The sequence below is a fragment of the Jaculus jaculus genome, chromosome 5, assembly GCF_020740685.1.
Source record: "Jaculus jaculus isolate mJacJac1 chromosome 5, mJacJac1.mat.Y.cur, whole genome shotgun sequence".
NCBI classification, from domain to species: Eukaryota; Metazoa; Chordata; class Mammalia; order Rodentia; family Dipodidae; genus Jaculus; species Jaculus jaculus.
The window spans coordinates 41,263,820-41,272,705 of record NC_059106.1 but is presented as its reverse complement, the minus strand read 5'-3'; the positions used below and the strand labels follow the sequence as shown (position 1 = coordinate 41,272,705).

Here is an 8,886-nt window from a genome sequence, read left to right as displayed (position 1 = left end):
ATTTTTTAGACAGACTCTCATGTAGCCTAGGCTGAACTCAAACTCCTGATCCTTCTGTCCCTGCCTCCCAAGTGCTAGGATTACAGGTCTGTGGTCTAGAACTTGGCACTGGTTTCCTTTATGGTCAGTCATGTGATTAATACGGTGTGTTTTCTAAAGAGACTTAAAGCTATGGGAAAAGTGTACCCCATGAAAACTGGAAGAAGCCACTACTTTCCTCAAGTTCTTCAAGGACTTGCTTATTGGAATGAGGATAAAATTAATGAAGGAAAAGCTGAGTGTGGTGGTACACGCCTTTAATCCCAGCACTCAGGAGGCAGAGGTAGGAGGGTCACTGTGAGTTCAAGGTCACCCTGAGAGTATATAGGCAATTCCAGGTCAGCCTGTGCTAGAGTGAGACCCTACCTTGAAAAAACAAAACATGCAAAAAGTTAGTGAAGCCAGTGGTGCAGAAATGTACCAGGAAGGAGTTGGTTGAAGAGTGGGAGACATGCTGACCCACAAGATCTCAGGTTAAGAATACATAGGCTGGCCGGGCGTGGTGGCTCACGCCTTTAATCCCAGCACTCGGGAGGCAGAGGTAGGAGGATTGCCATGAGTTCAAGGCCACCCTGAGATGACAGAGTTAATTCCAGGTCAGCTTGGACCAGAGTGAGACCCTACCTCAAAAAACCAAAAAAAAAAAAAGAATAAAAAAAAGAATACATAGGCTGCTGTGGTACAGGCTGACCTGGAATTCACAGTGTAGTCTCAGGGTAGCCTCAAGCTCACGGCAATCCTCCTACCTCTGCCTCCCGAGTGCTGGAATTAAAGGTGTGTGCCACTACGCCCAGCTTATTTTTAATATCAAGCAGAGAAAATGATTTCAAAAGACAATAAGTGGCCGGGCGTGGTGGCGCACGCCTTTAATCCCAGCACTCAGGAGACAGAGGTAGGAGGATCGCCGTGAGTTCGAGGCCACCCTGAGACTCCATTGTGAATTCCAGGTCAGCCTGGGCTAGAGTGAGACCCTACTTCGAAAAGACAAAAAAAAAAAAAAAAAAAAAAAAGACAATAAGTGGATCAAACAGATCTCCTGCATAATGATACCTAATCAGAGATACTAAGTCAGTGAACAGATAAGGAAAAGAACTGTGAAAAGTGGGAGTGTCTGGAATAGGGACCATGCATGATCACTTAAGTCACATATATATATTTTGGTTTTTCAAGGTAGGGTCTCACTGTAGCCCAGGCTGACCTGGAATTGACTGTATTTTCAGGGTGGCCTCGAACTCACGGTGATCCTCCTACCTCTGCCTCCCGAGTGCTGGGATTAAAAGCGTGTGCCACCACGCCCAGCTTACCATCATATTTTTAATACTATGATTCATTTTCTGTCACATACACATTTGAGAGTTCACTTAGCCTGCTGAGCCTCATGAAAAAAACAGGCCATAAGGACAGTTCAGTTTAACCTGGGGAAATTCTAAAGAAAATGTCAGGGACCTTGATTAGAAGCTATTTTGGTGTAGATGAAGGTTCAAGTAAGGCTAAGGAGAGAGTCCTCTACCCCCTGAACAGATGATCTAGGAATGGGGACCAGGCCTTCTGTGGGAACTTACTAGCTACAAGGATGCCCCAAAAAAGACTCCTGTTAGCAGCTAGCCACCTTAAGGCCACATCTGGTGTCCCAGAAACAAAGCATGGAGCAGTGTGTACAAATGCAAGTGTGATTGGTTTTGCCATCTGTAAATAATCTTCAAAATGCCAGGCATTCTGGCTGTGGCTCTTTTCTGACATGAGAAACTATAGGAATGCATGGGACACAGAATGGCCTACTTACTGAAGTACTGTGTGGTGTCCAGTTTGCTGGGCAGATTTCTCCATGGGTCCCCACAAACTGGAATGCTTTCACCCAGCAGAGTCTCTTCCACACTGCAGCCTACGGGCAGGTTGTTGACACTGAGGTGCTTGATGACTCCATTGGGGTCAATTATGAAGAGATCTTTTAGTGCAATGCCAGCACCTTCCAACAGCACACCATAGTCCCAGGATACTTGCTTCATTAAATCTGACGAGTATGATGTTCAGGTGGCCCAAACCACAAGTCTTCCTTGGTGTATTGATGCAGGCAAGATGACTAAAGTAGGAATTCACGGATGCTGCAACCACCTTACAGTTCACATCATGGAATTCGTTGGCTTTGTCACTAAAAACAACAATTACCATAGGATACACAAAGATAAAGTCTAGAGGATAGAAGAACAGTGCCAAGTATTTCCCCTTAGTCATCAAGGCTTTTCTCTGAACATTCCACTGACAAGGGCTGTACCCTTCAACTAGGGTGCATGCCTCACGGAATGTGAGGCAAAGTTTTACTGGGTAAAAAGAAAAAGAAGAAAGCTGGTACATCAGGTCTGCATCCCAGAGTTCAGAATCTCAAGATGCAGCCCTGATCAGTTCATTGTTGCTTTTATTGGAAATAACCACATGATATTTATACTAAAAATAGGATTGGGAGTTAAACCACAAAATTACATTCTGTTAAATAAGGGGGGCCGTCTGTTATAAGCAGTCACAAGGTTACATAGGTGGAATTGAGGCAAGAAACATTCTATGCTATGTAATCACAAAGATACTTAGAAACAGATACAGGGAGGTCATGGTACATTGTACAGAGGGACCATCCCATTCCTTTCACTTTCCATTTCCCCAGTCAAATCCTTGACTCCTGAAGAACAGTGTCCAGGGTGTTATCATCTAGGGGGATGTATTGTGTCTGTAATAACATGAGTTTAACAGAATTTACTTTATTCTTTATATATTTACTTAGAGCATTAATAATGCAGGGTCCTATGGTAAGGCCTAAGAGCAGTAGTATCAGGGGGGTCAGCAGTTGAGAGAAGGAAATTTAGCCATGGAGACCAGCTCAACATAGACTCATGTTATTGAGAACTTCAGAAACAAGTCATTATGTAATCCCAGTCTGGTCTTGAACTCACAATGATCCTCTCACCTCTGCCTCCTGGGTGCTGTGATAAATTAAGGATGTGTGACACCACACCAACTCTTAAATGCTGTTCCCCCCCCCCCATGTTTTATTTTTATTTATTTGAGAGAGGCAGACAGAATGGGTGCCAGGGCATCCAGCAATTGCAAATGAACTCCAGACATGTGCCACCTTGTGCACCTGGCTTATGTGGATCCTGGGGAATCAAACCTGAGTCCTTTGGCTTTACAGGCAAGTGCCTTAACCACAAAGACATCTCCCCAGCCCTTACATGCTGTTTAAACTGTGAGTGCTGGGGCTAGAGAGATGGCTCAGCAGTTAAAAGCACTTTCTTGCAAAGCTCAGGTTAGATTTCCCAGTACCTACATGATGCCAGGTGCACAAAGTGGAGTTCTTTTGCAGTGGCACCAGGTCCTGACACCCATTCTCACGTGGTGGCACATATATCTAGAGTTGGAGGCCTTGGCGGTCCCTTTCTCAAATAACAGTCCACTTACTAGTCAAGTCAATTGCCTTGCCAAACCTAAAGATTTGCCAGGCATGGTAATGCACACCTTTAATCCCAGTGCTCAGTAGGCAGAGGTAGGATTGCTGTGAGTTTGAGGCTACTTTGAGACTATATAATGAGTTGCAGACTTGAGAGAGACCCTACCTTGAGAAACCAAAAAGGGGAAAATAAAAATAACTTTGTAACAAATGGGGTTTATTTTCCATTACCCAGGTAAAGCCAGATGCACAAACTGGCCCATGCATTTGGAGTTGGTTTGCAGTGGCAAGAGGCCCTGGTGCACCGATTTTCTCTGTCTCTTGCAAATTAAAACAAACGCAAACTCATCTCTGAAAAAATTAAAAGAATAAGGTCAGTCGCCATCAATGAAGAGAAGATGTCACCACTAGAGGGGGTTGTTGGCCTTGGTCAGGCAACTGGGTACCCTAAGCAGGCTTTCTGAAGCAACTTGGATATTCTAGAGACCCAGTTGTAGTCAGCTCCACCATAAGCCTGGGAAGACTGTCCACATGGTTATCTGTGTCAGCATTCATGGGGAGGCTGAGATTAGGCTGTGTCATTCACTTTTGGGCTTTGGCTCTTTTTGAGGGTTTTTATGTGTAGCCCAGACTGTCCTCAAACTCATGCTTGATCCTCCTGCTTCAGTGTCCTCCATGGGAATCTTTCAGTATGGTTTCTATGGTGAGACCTATTTTTAATTTTTTTTTTTTTTTTAATTTTAGAGGGTTGGTGCGCCAGGGCCTCAGCCAATGAAATCGAACTCCAGACACTTGTGCCACCTAGTGGGCATGTGCAACCTTGCGCTCGCCTCATTGTGCATTTGGCTTAAGTGGGATCTGGAGAGTAGAATATGGATCCTTAGGCTTCGTAGGCAAGTGCCTTAACCACTAAGCCACCTCTCTAGCCCCTATTGCTTAAAATAGTTTTCATTGACAACTTCCATAATGGTAAACATTATCCCGTGGTAATTCCCTCCCTCCACTCACCCTGGTTTTTGTGTGTGTGTTTTTTTTCTCACTGTAGCCCAGGCTGACCTGGGATTCACTATGGAGTCTCAGAGTGGCCTCGAACTCATGGTGATCCACATCTGCCTCCCCAGGGCTGGGATTAAAAGCGTGCACCACCACACCCGGCTTATTTATATATATTTATAATATATATATATATATATATATATATATATATTGTTTTTCTTCTGTTTTTTTCTTTTCATGGTAGGGTCTCCTTCTACCCCTTACTGACCTGGAACTCACTATGTAGTCTCAGGCTGGCCTTGAACTCACAGTAACCCTCCTACTCCTGCCTCCCAAGTGCTGGAATTAAAGGTGTGTGCCACCATGCCTGACTACATTTTATTTGTTAGGGGAGAGAGAAAGAATGGGTGTGCCAGGGCCTCTAGCCACTGCAAGTGAACTCCAGATATATGTGCCATTTTGTGTACTGTCTTTATGCAGGTACTGGGGAATTGAACCTGGGTGGTTAGACTTGGCAGACAAGTGACTTAGCCACTGACCAATTTCTGCAGCCCCCAGTGAGACATATTGTAAGGATACTATAGAGCAGTTTCACAGAAAGTAGAAACCTAAGTTATCAGTTTTTGTGGTTCTTTAAAGTCAGTTTTGGGGTATATTGAATTCAGGGCCTTACCCATGTTAGGCAAACACTGTACTGAGTTGTTATATCCTCAATCCTAGTTGGTTTTATTGTTTTGTTTTTGTACTTTTTGTTTGTTCTTTTTTAAGGTGGGAACTTATGCTAGCCCAGGCTGATCTGCAATTCAGTATGTAGTCTCAGGATGACCTTGAACTCATGTGATCCCCTACCTCTGCCTCCCACGTGCTGGGATTAAAGGCATGTGCTACCACACCCAGCAATCCTACTTTTAAAGAATTACTAATTTTTTGTTGTTGTTGTTTGAGTTAAGGTTTCACTCTAGCTCATGCTGACCTGGAATTCACTATGTAGTCTCAGGGGGGCCTTGAACTCATTGCAGTCCTACCTCTGCTGGGGTTAAAGGTATGCAAATGAGAGCCATTTGTAGGATAAGGAGACATGAAAATCAGTTTGAAAAGATTCTCAGATTCTAGGAGTTAACTTCCAAAATGAAGTTGGTTCTGGTGCTCCCATGTCCTAAGGTTAGGCTTTCTTAGAAGCCAGGAGATCACTGTACTCCGCAGCCATCACTTGCAAATTAAAAACTCAAGACTGTGAAGAGGGCTATTTGAACAAGCCCCTCAAGTGCCTTGGATTGATTGTGCTTTTCAAGTATCTGCCTTGCAGTGGTAAACAGAGCAGTGGAAACTCCAGGAGCCCAGGGAGGCTGCATCCTCCATTTGGTCCCCTCTGGTTTCTCCCAGATGGTCTGATAGCCAGATGACTTGAGCAAGGGTCCCTTTTGTTATACAACATATACACACACACATATGTTTATTATGTATGATATATATACATAGATACTTATATATACATACATTAAATATAATGTACATTATATATACACACTCTTAGTCCAGGTTGGCTTCAGATTTGTGGTGATCCTCCTGCCACAGCCTCCCGAGTGCTGGGATTATAGATGTGAGGCATGATGCCTGGTTTGATGCTTTTCTTTCAGTTACAATAAGTAAATACATCAAACAGGAAATAATAAAAGTTCTCTTGGACTTTAAAAACGATTAGGAGCCAGGCATGGTGGCATATACCCTTAAATCCATCCAGTACTTTGTAGGCTGAGTGGTAGAATTGCTGTGAGTTTGAGGCCAGCGTGGGCTAAAGTGAGCCCCTACCTCAAAAAAGTCTCACAAACATGTTTTTGAAAGTATCAAGCATAGCAGTTCTCTGACCAAGGGCATGAAAAGCAGGCCAGAGCCAGCAGTGTGCCACACTAAAAAGGCCCCAGAGTGAGCACAGCCTTGGGAAATCTCCACCAGCATCCTTTGGAACAGGCACTGCTGAGGGGAAGCTGCCCTGGCAGCACTGCCCCCTGACAAAGTAGAATCTCCTGTTCCAAGCTGAGGAAAGGAAAGCAGTGTCCTGTCTCCAGCTGTCCTGGACCTGATGCCCCACACTTGGTGTTTACCAAAACTTCCAGCTCAGACCTTAATCAAAGCCGCTAGGTGCCCAAAGCCCACTGGGGAGGGGAAGAAGCTGGTGTGTGACCACCTTTATTTATTAGTTGAGTTGTCACTGGAGCCACTTCACTTTGGGCCATCTTGCAGGACTGAGAAGTGCTGGGCCTATTGTGTCAGAGCAGATTCTGCTTTGTTAGTAAACTTCTCCAGGTTGGAATCAGTCACCTTTGAGGACTCAAGCCAGCCTGGCCCTTGCTGTGTGACCTCCCTGAACTCCAGTGGACCTTTCAGCTCCCTGTCTGAGTCATGGCTTCATTGAAGTTGAACATCTGGGAAGACAGCTCCTCTTGTTCCTTGGAGAAATCTGCCATCCAGGTCCTGTTTGCCATCTCTGCTGTTTGCATTTGAATTGGCTGCTCTTCACTGGGCCCATTGTGGGGCTCAGCTCTCTCACTGCATAACTTAGTGTGTTTACTTTTTTGAGTATTCCTTTTTTTACAATTAAAAAAAAATGTCCATGTGTGTGTGTGTGCACACATGTGGGCATGCCAGGGTCAATTGTTGCTGCACATGAACACCAGATGCATGCAGCACTTCTTGCATCTGGCTTTACATGCATGCTGGGAGACAACCCTGGCCAGCCGGCTTTGTAAGCAAGCACTTGCGACCACTGAGCAGTCTTCCCAGCCCCAGTGTGGTGTGTCCAGGAGCTTGCTCCTGCCGTGATCATGGCATACTCATCCCTTCTGTCCAGCAGAGGAGTCCCTCAGCATGTCTCAGCTTCCCCTCATAGAACAGGGCACAAGTTCTGCTGTCTCGTGGCCCTAATGCACTTCATCAGAGCCAGGACTCCTGTTCATCTCTGCACCCAGCATGCAGGTCTGCTGCTCTGTCCCTTGCTCATTCCCTGCCACATCCACCTAGAGAATGTGCCGTAGTCTCCCTTTACAGGGTTCCAAGAAGAATCTGGAAGAAGGCACGAGAGCAAGAACGCTTACAGTTCATAAATGTTTGCCCAGAGCCCTTCAGGCACTGCCCATGTTGGTCAGCTTGATGGCATCTCTGGCTGAATAACCAGGTGCTCCTGCAGCCCCCCCCCCCCACCACACATACCTGCTCTGCACTTGTTCTCCATTCACATCACTTGGCCATCTTGTTGAGCAGATTGAATAGCTTCCTGTTACAGATGGGATAGCTTTCAAGCCCAGACTGCGGGAGCCAGGAGGGAAACATCCTGGGAGGCCATCACGTAGATCCCTTTAGATGCACTGAGTTTTATCAGACTTGTTATATGCACCTTACCACTTCCTGTCTTCCCATGTACAAAACTACTCTGTCTCCCCCGCCCCCAGTCAAAAAAAATTCTCTAGGTTCAAGGCCAGCCCGAGACTACATAGTGAATTCCAGGTCAGTCTGGGCTACGGTGAGACCCTACCTCGAAAAAAAAACCCAAAAAACACTCTAGGGGCTGGAGAGATGGTTCAGCAGTTAAGGCTCTAGCTTGCAATGCCTAACGATTTAGGTTCAATTCCTCAGTACCCATGTAAAGTCAGATGCACAAAGTGGTGCATGCATCTGGAGTTCACTTGCAGTGGCTAGAGGCCCTAGTGGATTTATTCTGTTTCTCTCTCCTTGCAAGTAAATAAATTTTGATTAATTTTGGGGGGATCTGTTTCGAGTTAAAGTCTCGCTTGCTAGCCCAAGACAACCTGGAATTCACCATGTAGTCCCAGGGTGGCCTTGAACTCACAGCAATACACCTACCTCTGCCTCCCAAGTGCTGGCATTAATTAAAGATGTGCACCACCATTCCTGGCTTAAATTATCTTTTAAAAATTATTAATTTTTATGTATTTAGAGAGAGAGGGGCAGATAGTACCTTAAGAGCTAAGCCATCTCTCCAGCCGTACAAAAATTATAAAGCAAGGCATACTGGTGGTGCCTGCCTTAAATCCCAGCACTTGGGAGGCAGAGGTAAGGGGATTGCTGTGAGTTTGAGGCCAGGCATGGTGGCACACTCCTGTACTAGCACTTGGGAGATAGAAGCAAGATCAACCATTCAAGGTCAGCCTTGGCTACAAGAGACCATGTCTCAAGCAGCTTCACCTTCTTCAGCCACTGCATGAACTCCAAGCGCATGTGCCACCTTGTGCATGTGGTTTACATGGGTCCACAGGAATCAAACCTCGGTCCTTTGGCTTTGCAGGCAAGCACCTTAATCTCTAAGCCATCTTCTCTGGCCTTTCCTTTTCTATTTCCTCCTTTACAGGACATGCTTTCTTCTAAGCTCAGCTGGAGCTCACTTGCTCTTCCACCTCCAG

At 45.5% G+C, this 8,886-nt stretch overlaps 1 pseudogene; it reads right to left on the bottom strand.

Moving 5' to 3' along the window:
- Window positions 1–163: 163 nt before the first annotated feature.
- LOC101604462 lies at window positions 164–2,354 on the bottom strand (annotated as a pseudogene).
- Between the last annotated feature and the right edge of the window lie 6,532 nt (window positions 2,355–8,886).